This window comes from Ambystoma mexicanum, chromosome 6q (assembly GCF_040938575.1).
Source record: "Ambystoma mexicanum isolate Mex_15411 chromosome 6q, UKY_AmexF1_1, whole genome shotgun sequence".
NCBI lineage: Eukaryota > Metazoa > Chordata > Amphibia > Caudata > Ambystomatidae > Ambystoma > Ambystoma mexicanum.
In genome coordinates, this window is record NC_090937.1 from 1133668256 (window position 1) to 1133684112 (window position 15857).

General features: G+C 40.5%; 1 protein-coding gene across 3 annotated transcripts in view; it reads left to right on the top strand.

The window, feature by feature from the left end:
• Positions 1 to 15857, top strand: part of GABRA2 (gamma-aminobutyric acid type A receptor subunit alpha2) — a 686792-nt gene that overhangs the window by 457061 nt on the left and 213874 nt on the right. The window lies entirely within an intron of this gene.

A 15857-nucleotide genomic window follows, 5' to 3' on the forward strand; every position in this document is an offset into this window, starting at 1 on the left:
TATCAGAAAAAATGTCACTGGTGGTTTTGTTCAAAATAGAAATAAAAATAGATGTCTCATTGCTAACCCCTCCATCTGCATTATAAAACACCAGTTGGCAAAGTGTTACAAGCATATGAAAGTAAAGAGAACACATTGTGCAAAATGTCACTACAAGAAGTACTGCAAGAATCTCTTGTACAGTAGCCTTTTTACTAGCAATATGTGCCTTATATAATGGAGAATTCCCATTATTTTTGTTTATTTAATCGTTCAGTGTCTGTTACTTTTATGGACCACAATATTATAACAGAAATTGTAATATGATGGCAAGGATGATTTTGCAAATAATAGGACTATTTTTAGGATTTCAAAAAAATGTAACAATGTCAACTTGTTGCCTTATTAAAGCTGGGTAAGATGGGAGTATTTATACAAAAACAGCATGCAGAAATGCATCTCATATATCTAAGAACATAACATAAAGTGTTGTGCGCAATCTTTGTTTTCTTTGTTGTTTTAACACATTGGGTCTCATTACAAGGTTGGAGGTATAGAGCTCAATGGGAATGGGGAGGATGGTAGCAGCAGTACCGTTCATAACAGTACCGTTGCTACCATCCTGGTCTGCTCGAGGGTGCCGCTATGCACGCCTGGTCTGACCAGGCGTCCAGAGCGGCACCCGCGAGCAAACTCGTAATGTTGCGGCATGGCAACAACGGCGCCGTTGTTGCCTACCGCAACAGTCGTAACAAGGCCCATTGTCTCTTTCACCTAACTGAGATAGTTATTTTAATGTTGCAAAAATCAATTTACTTCCAAACTTGGGAATAGTTTGTAATTCAAATGGTTTTAATTTCCTGTTCTTTGTTTTGGCTTTTAGAAGCCAATCTAGTCTGCATGCAGGGAACTTCTTCTCTTGCTTCACTATCAGTGGGTGCTTGAGGGGTCAGGGTCTCTGCTTTATAGAGTTTTACGTCATTCAAATTTAGCCAGGCTCTTCTTCCCTTCAGTTTTAAAGCAGTAGGAGTGACCTCCTCTACAAGGTATGGTCCTTCAAAGGGGCACATATTCTAAGCAAACACAAAACCTTTTACAAGCACTTGGTCCCCTGGATACGAACTAGGTTATTTCAGTAAGTCGATAGGATCAACTGTTTGCCTGTCTTCATCAATCTTCTTTGACCCTTCCCTATGATTTTTGACCTGTTAAAAAATAAAAGAAACACTAGCGGTCATTTTAGTTAAATAATCATGCATCTCATACCCTAATGTCTTCCCTACACATGGGCATCCGTTTTTATTCGAGTGGGAGGAGCAGGGGGTACTCTCATGCAGCGTCCAGTCATCAACTCATGAGGAGTCAGGTGGTGATCTGATCCAGGATGATTTCCCAGGGCAAACAGATCAAGGGATAGGCGATATAGCCATCCCTTCTTAAAGGTCATTGTGATCTTGGCAATCCTTTCCTTAAGTAGTTTTGTTCAGTCTCCCCAAAATACCATTTTCTTTTGGGTAATACTCAGACTAAAACCTGTGATTTATGCCCAACAGAAGAGTTATTTGATCAAACAATTCATTTACAAAATGTGGCCCATTATCAGACTGTAGGACTATGAACACACCCTATCTAGGAAACACCTCAGGCTCAAGCAACTTGGCAGCACATGCAGCATCAGGGTGCGCACATGGACCTGCCTCAATCCATCTGAAAAAGGGACATACTACCACTAGCATATATCTGTAGCCCTTGCATACTTGCATCATATCCACATAAACTATATGTAGATGCTGAAAAGCACCATTGGGTCTGGGTATTGCTTCACTCACTGTTGGCAAGGTATACCCTGCTGTAAATGTCTGGCAAACAATGCAGTTCACAATAAACAGTTCTAATAAATTTGGCGAAAGCAATCTTCTGCAATCATGGCAGCAACATTATCTCTGGTTGTATGTACAGGATAGTGACGCTGATCCAGGGCAACCTTCACTAATGCTAGAAACATAACTCGCTTTCCAGTGCTCTCCTGTCTCTATAAAAACTAAGTGAAGGATAAAGAACACCACTGTCTCTTCCATAAATGCTGTTATTCCTGTGGTGCTCATCCATCAAACTCAATTAACTGTACAATGGATAACATATTAAAACCTTCCTTCTTCAACATGCAGCGTTCTGACATTTGCTTAACATCTTCTACTTCAAAATTAAAAATATTTGATAAATATGCTGATCTTTTGGCTTCTAGGTCTGCGGCTCCCTTACCATGAGAAATCATGTCTGCCCTTTTAGTATGGGCTGCACACTTCACCACTGCGATAAACAATCAAAGCTTTAGTACCTTAATAAGCTTGTGCAATAGAGGCAGATGTTGCACTGGTGTGCCGTCCTCATGAAGGTAGCCCCTCATTTTCCAACATGATAACCCTGCGTGAACAGTTGAAGTCACATAGGCGGAGTCAGAATACACGTCCTCATCCTCATATCTCTGAATTGCGGCGATAATCACCAATAATTCTGCAGCCTGTGCTGAGCAGTGTGAGGGCAATCTTACACTAGTTACTGCTTCAAATTCACCATCACAGTTCAACTTCAGTACTGCTGATCCCATATGTCTTTCTCCCGTCATTTGATCAATTTGCAAAGAACCATCAATAAATAGAATTTCCCCTCCTCTGAGAGCATTCTCTCTAGCATGGGGAACATCATTATAAAACTCAGTATATGTTGTGCAGTCATTTACATATGTGTCCTTCCCTACCGGTTCTGCTATGAATGCCGCTGGATTTACCATTCTACACCTAACAATTTTGATCATGGGATTCGAAATAATCACTTCCTACCCTGATGTTCTTGGTGTAGTCAATGTGCTTTTGTGTTTCTCCAAAATGACAAATAAAGAATCCTTGACAAATAGTGCTATTGAACACCACATTGTAATACTTGCAGCTTTTTCAATCACAAAAGCAGCAGCAGTTAACGCGTGTTTGCAAGAATAATGCCCTTTCATTAATGTGTCTAAAATCCCACTACAGTATGCTAATGGTTTATGCCCATGTCCTAATTTCATTTCCTGTGTGAGCACTGCTATCATTACTTCTCCATTTGAGTGTGAGAATAAATACATCTCCTCATTTTTTTTTTTTTTTTTTATTGTAAAACTACAGCCTTATACATATTTTATGACAAGGCTTTTGTTACATTCTTCCACACTTCATCCTTATTCCTTGTTACTGCTGCTTTGCCTTTGGTTATGGTTTGCCGACTTTCTGATCTGTGTTCCAGGAATCCTGAGTTGGCAACAGCATGTCCATACATCTCCTCATTGTAGTCTGGAATTCCTAACACTGAATCTGTACAGATCTCCCATTTTAATTCTTCAAATCCTTCAGTCATCTCATCTGTCTATGTTATTTTACTTGTATCTATCTGTGCTTCCTTGAGTCCTTTTAGAATTGGTTGAAAATATGTACTGTAATTAAAAACCCAGGCACTGCAATAATTACATAGGCCTAAACATTGTTGCATTTCCCTCACTGTCTCAGTTATAGAGGTTTTCATGATCATTTCTCCTCTCTCAGGTGTCACTTTTCTCCCCTCTTGAGAGACTAACTGTCCTATGTACAGGATATCTTCCTGGCAATATTGTAACTTTGTCAACCTTGTATCCTTTTTCTGCTAGCACTATCATTAATTGAACTGAATCTTCTCTGCTTCTTTCCTCTGTCTCACTGCACACTAATCTGTCATCTATGCACTGAATTATTGTGCTCTCAAGTTGTACATTACATGGGTCCCTCTGAAGGACCCTATTAAAGACTGATGGGCACTCCCAGTACCTCTAATGTAATCTTTTATGTTTCAGGCACTGGTTTCTATAAGAAAACAAAGTCAAATTTTGTGAGTCTTCATGAAGGGGAATTGAAAACAAAATGTTCTTTAAATCTATGACTTTAAATGTTTGGCTTTAGCTTGGATGTTACATAATATTGTAGCTGGATTCAGAACCAGCCGAAATTCTGCTTCAACAATATTGTTTAGAGAGCACAGATCCTGAATAAATCTCCACGACAACGCCTGCTGATTTCTTCACTTGGTACACAGTTTCGTTACATGGGGATTCCGAAGGTACCAATACTCACTGCTGTTTTTAAAGCAGAAATGGTTTCAAATATGCCTTCATCTGCTACTCTGGACATGGGATACTATTTTGCTTATTACAGGATTGGTCCTGGTTTGAGATTTATTTTAACTGCTCCTGCGCCACTTAATAGACCCAAGTCAAATGGCCTACTGGGTCATAAAATGATTGGCACCTTTTCTAAATCTGCCTAAAAAAAAGATGGTTTCTTTTTCACCAATGCCATTCCCTGTGGTATCTCTCTAGTCTAAATTTTATCCAATAAGTGAGACTTATGAAAAATACTAATTCATCAACTGATTAATCATCTCTGAACAATTATTCATCTGTCAGGTATTTTAGTCTGTATCCTTCACCAAGAGCTATTACTGCTCTCCATCCTCTCCTCTCATTATATGTCCCATGAACAACCACCCTTTCCTCTCTTACCACTGCTGCTTCTATTTCTAAGGCAATAACCTGCCCTTCCTCATCATTCACAGGTATTTCTTGCCTAAACAAAAAATCATCAGGTATTCTCAACAATCTACCTACCAGTTCTAGGAAGCCATGTCAACAAAATATTTACCCTATTCAAAAATAATTCTGGGTCTAAAGGAACCCCTCCTAATGATTTTGTGGCCTGTATTAGCCAATACAAATTCTCTTACATTTATGCAGTGTATACCTGGAGTGGAACAAACTATCCCTTTGTCAGTGAAAGAAATTGTCATGTTTAGTTTTGTCATCAAGTCACTTCCTTAGATGTTAACTGGTGTCTGCCAAGAATACAATAATGGAAAAGACACATCATGTTCTCCTATAGAAAGTGGTAATTTGTCAGTAAAAGGAACCAAACTCATAGCCCCAGAGAATACATATGCATTCATGGCAATCCCAGATATTTGGTATTTTCCCTCTCAAACACAGGAATAAGTTGCTCCTGTGTCTCCTAGGAACATACATGTGTTGCCTCCTATCATTACCCTGACCCTAGGTTCCTCTTGTTGGTCTGGTGTCACAGATAGTACTGAACACATCAAGTCACTCTATGGGCTCTCCCACTGTGGGTATACATTCATCCCTGTGCCTGTAAAAGGATTTCCTACAACCACGGTCACACTCCCTATCCTAGGTGTGGGTACTTGTGGAACTTCTGTATTCACTTTCCATTGAGAAACCAGTGCTTGTTGCATCAGAGCATACTGTGGTTGTTGCGTCTGTACTTCTTGCATTTGTATAGGTTCTTGCTGTGGTGGCCTTTGTGTTGATTTGTTTTGGAGCGGAATTTGCTGCATTTGCTGTATTTGTGGCTCGCATGTCTGATAGTTTGGGTGATCATGGACATAATACTCCTGTGGTTCTGTATTATACTGTGGGGAATAACCCACCCCCTCTTGTAGCTTGACAGTTCTGCTGCATGCCCCCTCTGCTTCTACACATGTGGGCTATATATCCTTTCGTTCCACAGTTGTAACATTGCTGAGGTTGTCCTGCATTAAATCTTCCTCGCCTTGAGGGTTTGAAATCCACCTCATCCTCTACATCAATTGTCTCCACCTTGTGGCCAAAAATTGTACCCACCCTAAAGTATAGGGTACCCTGCATTACTTGGCTGTGCCGGCTGAAACTCTTGTGTAGCACACCTTTACCAATTCTATACTGCTCCTTCTATGACGAAAGTTAATAATTTTTTCTGAACTCAATTTGGCTTCCTCCTGTTTTCTATTCTCAGCTTTTTTCTTATTCTTATCTTGTAATAGTTGACAATGGTATACAGACAACTGTATTTCTGGCCATGGCTCCACTTCCATCCCTACCTGTTTCTTCATTTGCCATTGCACTGGCTCGGGCTGTCCCTGACATAACATATGATAAAATAATGCTGCTGTTTTATCCCATGGTTCTCTCATCTCAAGACGCCAATGCTCTTGAATCTCCTGAATGAAAGCAATAGGATCTTCGTCCTCCTCCATTTTCATTGTCATGATCGCACCCATGTCTGATGTGTCAGGATATTGTTCTTTGAGCGCCATCCATATGTCTGCTCTACAATTATTAAATGGCACTCCATCAGATGTTATGTTTTGTGCTGTCACACTCACATATCCCGCTCGTCTCCAAATGTTGTCAGCTCTCTCTCCTAGGGTGCGGGTAGTAGGCCTTTTACGTCACCTACTGCTAATGTTATGCCTGCTGTCATTTTTTCTAATTCATAAATCCATTATCCCACACCTGCACTCAAACTAGGTAATTTGTATTTTATATTCTCTTTATCCATTCTGGCCACAGTATATGTTGTGGTTGTCCTCCCTGTTTCTCTAATAATGGATATTGTGTGGATCTTGGTCCACAATTATATCCACCTACGCTCCTTAGCTTCCAGGTGGGGCTTATTTCACACGTTTGTCTTCGTCCTGGTAGTGACCTTAATGACCTTAATCTACTTACATAAGGCTGGTCATTCAGAATATGGTGTTTGTTCTGGTGTTTTTCCAATTGGGTCCTCTAAATCTGACCACTTTACCCCTCTTCATACACTTTACCCCAAAAAAAACGAATGCACCTTCACTCGGTGCTCTCTCATTTGTTTCCCTTTCTTTATCTGAAATCATTATATCCCAACTGGTATGACTATCCTCCCTTTCCTCATCATCAACATCTAATCTGCTTAAGGACAGTGTGCTATGCTCGTCTATCATTACATCATCCAATCGATCTCCCATTTCTTTCGCTGTAGATCCTGCAATATTGCCTGTGATCTCATAGACAGCACTGTGGACCTTGGTATTGGTTACCTTCTGTGTAGGTTCAGACACCCTTACTCTGGTCTGATAACTAGATTTGACATTAGTTACAAGGTATTGGAACCTCTTGTATACAACCATCTGGTCTCGAAACCATATTTCTCTCTCATTTGCCCATATAGATCTCCAATCCTTGTTCCTATGCCTTCTCCCCATGTATGTATTCTCGGTATCCCCTGCAGCTCCCCACAAGGCTGTTGTGAATCTCTCTCCTCTTCCCCTCGTTCTTGTGCTTCAATTGGTATTATACATCTATTAACGATGTGGTCTACTCAGTCATCATCCCTTTGTCCCCTACTTCTTCTCATTTCTTATTCTCACATTCTCATCTCCCTTTTAACTTCTTCCTCTCCCTTCTTTGCAACTTATGTTCTTTCAATCTCTGTGTTTCTATTTCTTCACATTTCCTCCCCTCTATTCTCTCTTTCACTTTTCTGTTCTTCATACCTTCTTCATTCTTTCTTTCACTTCCTCTCTTTTTCCTTTTCCTCTTTGCTCATCCTTTCTTGTTCCTTTTCCTTCTTTTCCAGTTCCTCTCTTTCTTTGACTTCGTCAATACCCTTTCTGTCTAATTGGAGTAGTATATGTCCTCCCATCCACTCATTCTGTACAATTGTCACTCCACTATCTCTGTCTTTCCTTTTTGTCTCATAGCTTCTTCTAATTCTATCTGCGTGTCCCTTCTTTCATCACGTTCTTTATGCTCATCGCATGTGGACATATATTTATGCTCTTTAATTTTCACTCTTCTATATCATCCTCACTACTATAAGCGGGACACATATATTGGATTAACATACCCAGCCACAGTCTTTACCTCCTTTAAAGGACAAATTCCCTATTTATCTTCAGTTATACTATCATTTTAGGAGGAGAAAGAGGAGACAAGGGCATTGCGTCCTCCTCCTTATGCTGGTTCACCATCCACTCCTGTAACTTCTTCCCCGAGTATGGAGCATAATAATAATAATAATAATAATAATCATAATAATAATAATGTAACAATAATAATAATTTAGCATTTATATAGCGCGACAAACCCTCAGGTATCTGAGCACTGCTTATTATTACCCACCTTCACCTTTATCTGATAAGCACGCCAAGAACAGCCTCTAACTGAGTATAATACAGATAATAGTAGAAAAATAGCAGCAGATTTGCTTTTACAACAATGTATAGTACATCATCGCATAGGCCATCCTTGATAGTTGTCATCCCCTTCCAACCTTGGATATTCGGCTCGTTAGCAGTACGTAAGCAAAATGAAACCCAGGTGAGGGTAACAACTTCAGACATCTGTCCACTTGTCCAATTAGTCTTTCCATTTCTCATCAGTTAGGCCCTAAGCCAAGGCCTCTTCTTTATAGTTGACGTTGCTGATTGTTCTCTTCACCATAACCTTTAAGGGAAAGAGGGTACACTGCTATCTTCATCTGAAGCGTTATGATTAAGCCTTGTTTTCTGGTCTTGAACCACGTGTGAGGAGATGATGATTTCTCTGTACTGTCCGTTTATTTAGTGCTATTTGATTCAATTATACTGGATGCTATTACTCTCTTTGGCCTCTGGAGACTTGGCTGATCTGTCTTGCATATGCTTTCTTCACTTTTAATTGTCCAACACCTGACCCCCACAGATGTTTACTCCTTTGCCTAATCTAAGAGAAATATGTCTTACGTACATGGTGTACCCTCTTTGACTTCCTTTGTGTCTTGCAGTTGCTTCTCACTGTGGCATCCTTGATCCTTAGCCAAACAAAAATTCTTTGTTCTTACATGAATCTGCATTCCAGTGCACGCCAGCTCTTTTGCCTCTGTCTCTCTCCTTGGAGATTTCAGCTTACTAGTTCACAAAACCAATGTCCATCTTCTCAACATGGCTGCGTTACCCGTGTCATATTTTCTACTGTAGCAAGCTTCTACATTTCTCATCTACCTTGTGTTTCTGAGCATATACATCTACTGCATTTCTTCTTATTTATCTTCTTAGTATATATGATTTATTAGCTTTTGCTTGTATATCCACTTTGTTACTTCAGTTACATCTTCATTCTTTAAGTACTCCTATTTCAGTGCGTCCTCATGTCTTTTCTTCATGAGACCTCTTTACACTTGTCAGATTTCATTTGCAGTTCTTCCATCTGCGATGGTTTCTGCAGACTTCCTTCCACCACTTCAGTTCGAGGGTACATTCAGTACGGCTGTTTGAGTGCATAACATCTTTAATATGTTCGATGCAGTATTCGGACGATACTAGGTCTCATGCAGAGTGCTTTATTGCTTCTGTTCCAGTATGACGGAGGTGAGTGGGGGCTTCATGTGTGACGTGTACATCTCCTTCTCTGCATACGGTTACCTCTCCCTGGTCACGCTAAGTTGAAGAATTGCTGGATAATGTGCCTCATAGGTTTACTCTACTTGATCATTGATCATTGAACACTCAGAGAAGTAATAATTGTGTCTAAAACACAAATAATTTCACAGTACATCATAATACAAGTGAAGCAAGTCAACAAGATGTGTCTTATGCAAAACGTTTTGAGAATGAAAATGGTGTCATATTGAACAAATATATGCATAGCACCATTCATGTTAACATTCATTCATAATCATAGCTTTCTTCACACATCGATAACCCATTTCTGACAGCACTGTATAGCTCCATCATATTCAGTAAGCTGCCACCACTGTCTGGATCAAGAGGGTTCTATTTAGCTTAGGCTCAGAGAGGATTCATATTTCAACCTGTGCATAAACAAGTAGTATGGACTGTACAGAAGGAACATTTACTTCCAATCTGCTATCACCAAATCCTGTCATTATTATTTACTAGCTGTTTGTATGACAGTTGTATATAGCCTCTTAAAACTATTACTTATTGTCTTAAAGCTTCAATGACTGTTAGCCCAGCACTGGTCACATTACGTTGATGTATTGCAAGCTAATGTGCTTCATAGCTTCATAAGTTTACTTTACTGGATCTTGTGAAAGATCTGAGAAGTACTAATTATATCTAAAATACAAATGCAAGATTATATGCTCAGTGCATTGCAATAGAATTGAAGCGAGACAAGATATATTTTATGAAAACCTTTTTCAGAATGAAAAGGGGGTCTTTCTGTACAATATATACATAGTCATGTTCTTGTTCATTAGAAAGAAACAAAACATCATAGTTTTCTTTTGATATGTATGATAAATGTATCTGTGAGGGTTATATAGTGTTAGCTGTTTTTTTAAATTAATTGCAGTACTACAATGATGAAGTAATTCTGTTTTTGAAAGTGAAGTCTGCTAATAAGACACTTGATGATGTTGCATATTAAAATTGTATCAGCCCCTCCCTGTTGACAAGGCACTCTGGGTATGAAATCCGAAGGCAAAGAGCACTTGTTACCGCAGCCTTGATTGGGCCCCTTAAATCATGCTTGCTTTGGGACAATACACTGTAGCATTTTGCCTTCATAAGGGGGGAACCCTGCCTTTAGTTCATTAATCTTTTGACTTCAAGACAAGAAGGTTCACCTGGAACTCTGTTGGGGATAGTCTTTTCCATTGCCGTCTGCCATATAGGTTAAGGCATAAGCTCCCAAGAAAGAGGAAATAAATTCTCCCTACCTACCTCATGGGCACATTCGCTGTGACACGGCTGTGTCACAGCGAATGTGCCCATGAGGTAGGTAGGGAGAATTTACCCACCTTCACCTTCGCGGCTGTGCCTATGACCTGGAACCAGGGTTATGCTCACTGGAATAAGAGGTTGCCCATGTAGGTGCCAGACTATGTTCCTGCAGTGGAAGTGCAATACAAAGGACTCACCTTTACCCTGGATAACCCGTGCTACAGGACCTGCAGTGTTGTTTGTGGCAATCGAAGATCTTCAAAATACGTACCTACTTTCTAAGCCGTTCAGAAGCCGACTCAAAGCATTGAAGTGGACCGCCTCAACTTGACCCGAGCAATGGATCGACTCAGTGGAAGCAACCAACTTGAACTACGACTCGATCTGCTGGATGCTATCAACTTGCCAGATCTAAAAAACGACTCAAGTCAGCAGCAGTATTATCTCAGTGCTGATTCGAACATTGACTTGATCCGCTGGCCACTCACATTTCAAACTGGCTTTACTCTGACTTGACATTGGGAAAGCATACTTCGACTATCTCGGCACCTGCTCACCTGAAGTAAAGTACCTAGAATCCTGGCTTGAGGCTATTCAGTCACAAAGACAAGATCCTAAGGTATTTGAAGAGGTCATGTCCACCTTGGTTTGATTTAAAGGACCGTAGTGCGTTTTGAGGCCTCTTCTTTGCCTTTTAAAGACCTATTAATGACCACTGTCACTGCGCCAGAAATTCTTTGAATGAGCACCCCTGCCTATCATCTATGAATGCCCTTTATTCTCAAAGTCTGCATTCTGCTTATATCATTTACAGAAGTGGGTCTTTAGCATTTTATATCACGTATGTGCACTGTTAGTTTTTAATGCAGCTCCTATATTTGTCTAGCATTGTCTGAACAGCCTTTTTTCTTGCTACCACTGTACTATTGTTGCCTGTGTTGTAACTGTTTGAGCTCACGCCTCTTCGTCCTGAACAGTATAGCCTGCCCTATGTCCACGTTAATAAAAGAGGCAAAAAAAAGTGTGGAGCTTAGTAGATAGCTTGACCAGTACTAATCCCTGCACTTCTGCAGAACAGTAGTCATTTTGTCACAACATGCATCTCACACATCTGACAACACTTAATAGGTCCTACAATTTTGGAAAGCTCTACCCACTGTCTTGACCAAGGCGCGAGTGTTTAGCTTTGGCTCATAGATGGTGCTGTTCATGAACAAATAGTATTGAGTGTACAGAGGGAAAATCCCATTTGATCTGCCCTCACCACATTCCTGTCAATGTTATTTGTTGCCAGCTGTTTTGTATGACAATTTTATTGTCTCTATTTGCTGTCATTCTGATAAGACAATTAATTATTGTCTTAAAGCTTCATTGATAGTTATGGCTCGCAGATGGTGCTTTATTTCCATCTGTGCATAAACAATTAGTATAGAGCTGACAGAGGGGATCATGACATCCAATCTGCCATCTCCGCATTCATATCATAGTCATTTGCTGCTAGCTCGCTGTTTGTGAGGCGGTTTTATTGCCTATATTTGCTGTCATTTGATAGAAAGAGGCATGGTAAAGCATATTATGAATTGTCTTAAAGCTTCAACGACTGCCATTGCAGCCCTGGTCACAATTATTTGACGCATGCCAAGGTAATGGTTACTTTTCTGAATAATGTAACAGCTATGAGAAGCAATAATTCGGTCTCAAGCACAAATAGAAGGATAATTGCTTAGTGCATTGGAATAGAAAACCAGAGATGCAAAAGACAGTCTTTGTTTTTTTAAATATTTGATGTTGATGATTTTCTAAAAACTTGCTAGTTGCTAGATTTCTTCCTTGCAATTAATTTATTTTTTAGGCAATATGTGAATACAAAAGTTGTATCTACCACAGTTTAAGTATGTGACGGAAAACGTAATGTGGGGATTTCAAAAACAATAACATAAAGTGAAATCCTTCCTTCCAGTTCTCTTGGTTGCAGAGGATGTATCTCTCTGTACCTCTTAGTAGGCAGCCCAGGCGTAGAGGTTTGGCAGTTAGGTAGCACTTCTATGTACCTCTTAGTAGGCAGCCCAGGCATAGAGGTTTGGCAGTTAGGTAGAACTTCTATGTACCTCTTAGTAGGCAGCCCAGGCGTAGAGGTTTGGCAGTTAGGTAGCACTTCTATATACCTCTTAGTAGGCAGCCCAGGCGTAGAGGTTTGGCAGTTAGGTAGCACTTCTATATACCTCTTAGTAGGCAGCCCAGGCGTAGAGGTTTGGCAGTTAGGTAGCACTTCTATATACCTCTTAGTAGGCAGCCCAGGCGTAGAGGTTTGGCAGTTAGGTAGCACTTCTATGTACCTCTTAGTAGGCAGCCCAGGCATAGAGGTTTGGCAGTTAGGTAGAACTTCTATGTACCTCTTAGTAGGCAGCCCAGGCGTAGAGGTTTGGCAGTTAGGTAGCACTTCTATATACCTCTTAGTAGGCAGCCCAGGCGTAGAGGTTTGGCAGTTAGGTAGCACTTCTATGTACCTCTTAGTAGGCAGCCCAGGCATAGAGGTTTGGCAGTTAGGTAGCACTTCTATGTACCTCTTAGTAGGCAGCCCAGGCGTAGAGGTTTGGCAGTTAGGTAGCACTTCTATGTACCTCTTAGTAGGCAGCCCAGGCGTAGAGGTTTGGCAGTTAGGCAGCACTTCTATGTACCTCTTAGTAGGCAGCCCAGGCGTAGAGGTTTGGCAGTTAGGTAGCACTTCTATGTACCTCTTAGTAGGCAGCCCAGGCGTAGAGGTTTGGCAGTTAGGTAGCACTTCTGTGTACCTCTTAGTAGGCAGCCCAGGCGTAGAGGTTTGGCAGTTAGGTAGCACTTCTATGTACCTCTTAGTAGGCAGCCCAGGCGTAGAGGTTTGGCAGTTAGGTAGCACTTTGCATGTCAGTGTGATGTTTTTGTCACACCATCAACAGATTCCTTGGAAAGAATTTTGCTATTGGCAGAGGAAATCTCATGGATGCTGGATAAACACACAGTCCACAATACATTTCTGATGAGGATTGCAGAACAATATTCCCAATTCCTTGGTTATAACATAAATTGTCTCTGCAGTGAGGCAGAGCCGCCTAGATCACTTGTTAGCTATCTCATCAGTTTTGAAAATGTGGCCCATCGCATTTTCTCCTGCTTACAAAGTATCTAGAGACATTAAACTATGAATTTGCTCTGTTGCAAGGGGATGGGATAGATATCTTTCTTCAAAGTAAGGTTTCCTAGAAGTTTCAAATGATACTTTATGGTTTCAAGGCTCTGTCATTCACTAACAAGAAGAATTGATCCAGCCAACATAGCAGTGGTTTAATTTTAACTTCAGAGGCCAATACCTTTCAATACAAGCTCTAGTCGCAGGTATAGGCGTGTGGTGCTACATGGGAGGGTGAGTAGCGGTTTTAGGGGAGCGTTTTCACTCTTTTTCAAATGAGAAACTTTTGCCCATCCCATCATTTTGCAGTTTTAGAAGCTGCTGCAATCACTTTGGCTATGTACATTTCAAGCGATAGTCCAATTACCCCATACCCATGTCCTGAAGAAACATGTATCATGCCATCTGCATAGCTAATCAGGGTAAGAGTACTGTCTTTTAATTATGCAAACTATGTGACATTTATGCTGATTAGCATGCACAAATAGTGAAAAAAGACACCCTTTCAACACAGATTAGTCCGTGCTTCCTTGAGTTGATTTTCATTTTGAATGCCATACAGTAACTTTTTTTCTGTGATGATCACCATCCCCCGTTGGGTTCATTAATTGTCAATGTTATCTCATTCTCCCTGTAATCCACTAGGCACCATAGAGATCAGCATAGTGTTGTCCACAAAGAGCAATATTCCAATATGTTCCCCACAAAGTTTCAAATCATCACACCTAATTCTGTGTATTCCTTCAGCTGGATCATTGATATTTGCATTTGTATTTATTTTATTTGTATAGCACGCCTGGCCCAAGGGCATCTGGGCGCATGGCTTGGTCACAGTAACAAAGTAATAGAGCATACATGAATTACATATGTACATAAGAAGCAAATATACACAAAATGAAATCGCAAATTATACAAGCAGAAAACAGAATAACAAGTTTGCATATGTGGTTTACAAGTTATACAAGCAGAGAGGCACAGAGAAAGCTAGAGTTTCAGTAATGCAATCCTTAATGGTGACTAGGATGATATGCAGTGAATATAGCCTGGAGGCAAATACGCAAGCTTCCTTACCTCTGATTGACTCTGTAAAGCATGATGTACATTCACCCCACCAAGCCATAACATATGCCTGCGCAATTGTCTGCAAAAAAGGTTTCCAATTGCATATGATACATTTGATGGTGTACCCTGTCCACTATCTCAGTAGGATATTCAATACATTGCGATTAGAGGACTGCATCAAAAGCTGTGCGCAAATCAAGGAATAATAAAAGTATTTGGCTTGCTTAAAAGGTATAACACATTACTGAAAGAGAAAATAAAGCCTGAATACTTGGCCAGAGGTGCTGTTCTGGGTCTAAATCCTGCCTGAAGATCTGAGAGAGCTCCTCCCATGGTTCTAGATGGTGTAAGAGGATTTGGCCATACATTCTAGCTCCTGCATTTATCAAAGATAGAGGGTGATAATTTCATGGGAGAGGTATCATTTTCGCTTCTCTACACGCTTTGGGAATGACATTGTTTATCATCCACTTCGGGCCACTCCGGGAGCTTTGCCAGAATGATATGGAAAGATGGCGGTTGATACTTCTGCAATTGTGATGTAAAGCGGAAGACTGATAAATGATGTGACCATCACAGGGTCAGTCAAACCACCACGCTCTATCAATGTATGACTTCTTTGTATACATTCTCAACAGCTCTCTCCAGATAACTCCAGATAAATGAATTTCAAGGGCAACAGACTCTTGACTCCTCCTTTTACAGCAATCTGGCAAGTGCCCTCCACTGATGACACCTGCATGCTTCAACATTTCCCGTTTTTTAGGTTGAAGTGGTTCACCCTGTGACACAGGGCAAGAAATAAAAAAGGGCATGTGAATATGGTGTGAAATAATTTAAAAAATGATGTGAGGTTTATCTCTGCAACATGCATTAAAAAGCCACACAAGGGTCTTCATGTGTATCCTCAAATAAGTTAAGCTACATTTTTCTGGTGGTACATGTGAAAGAGAGTGAGTATGTGAGTGAGGGTGTTATCAGTATATTGCCACGTTGCCCTCTAAAGCTTCATAAATTAAATGGTGTGCAGCTTACTGTTATTTGTGTTCATTCACTCTGTGGTGCCTTTGTTCACCGAAAGTTCAAATATAACACATCGGTTGTA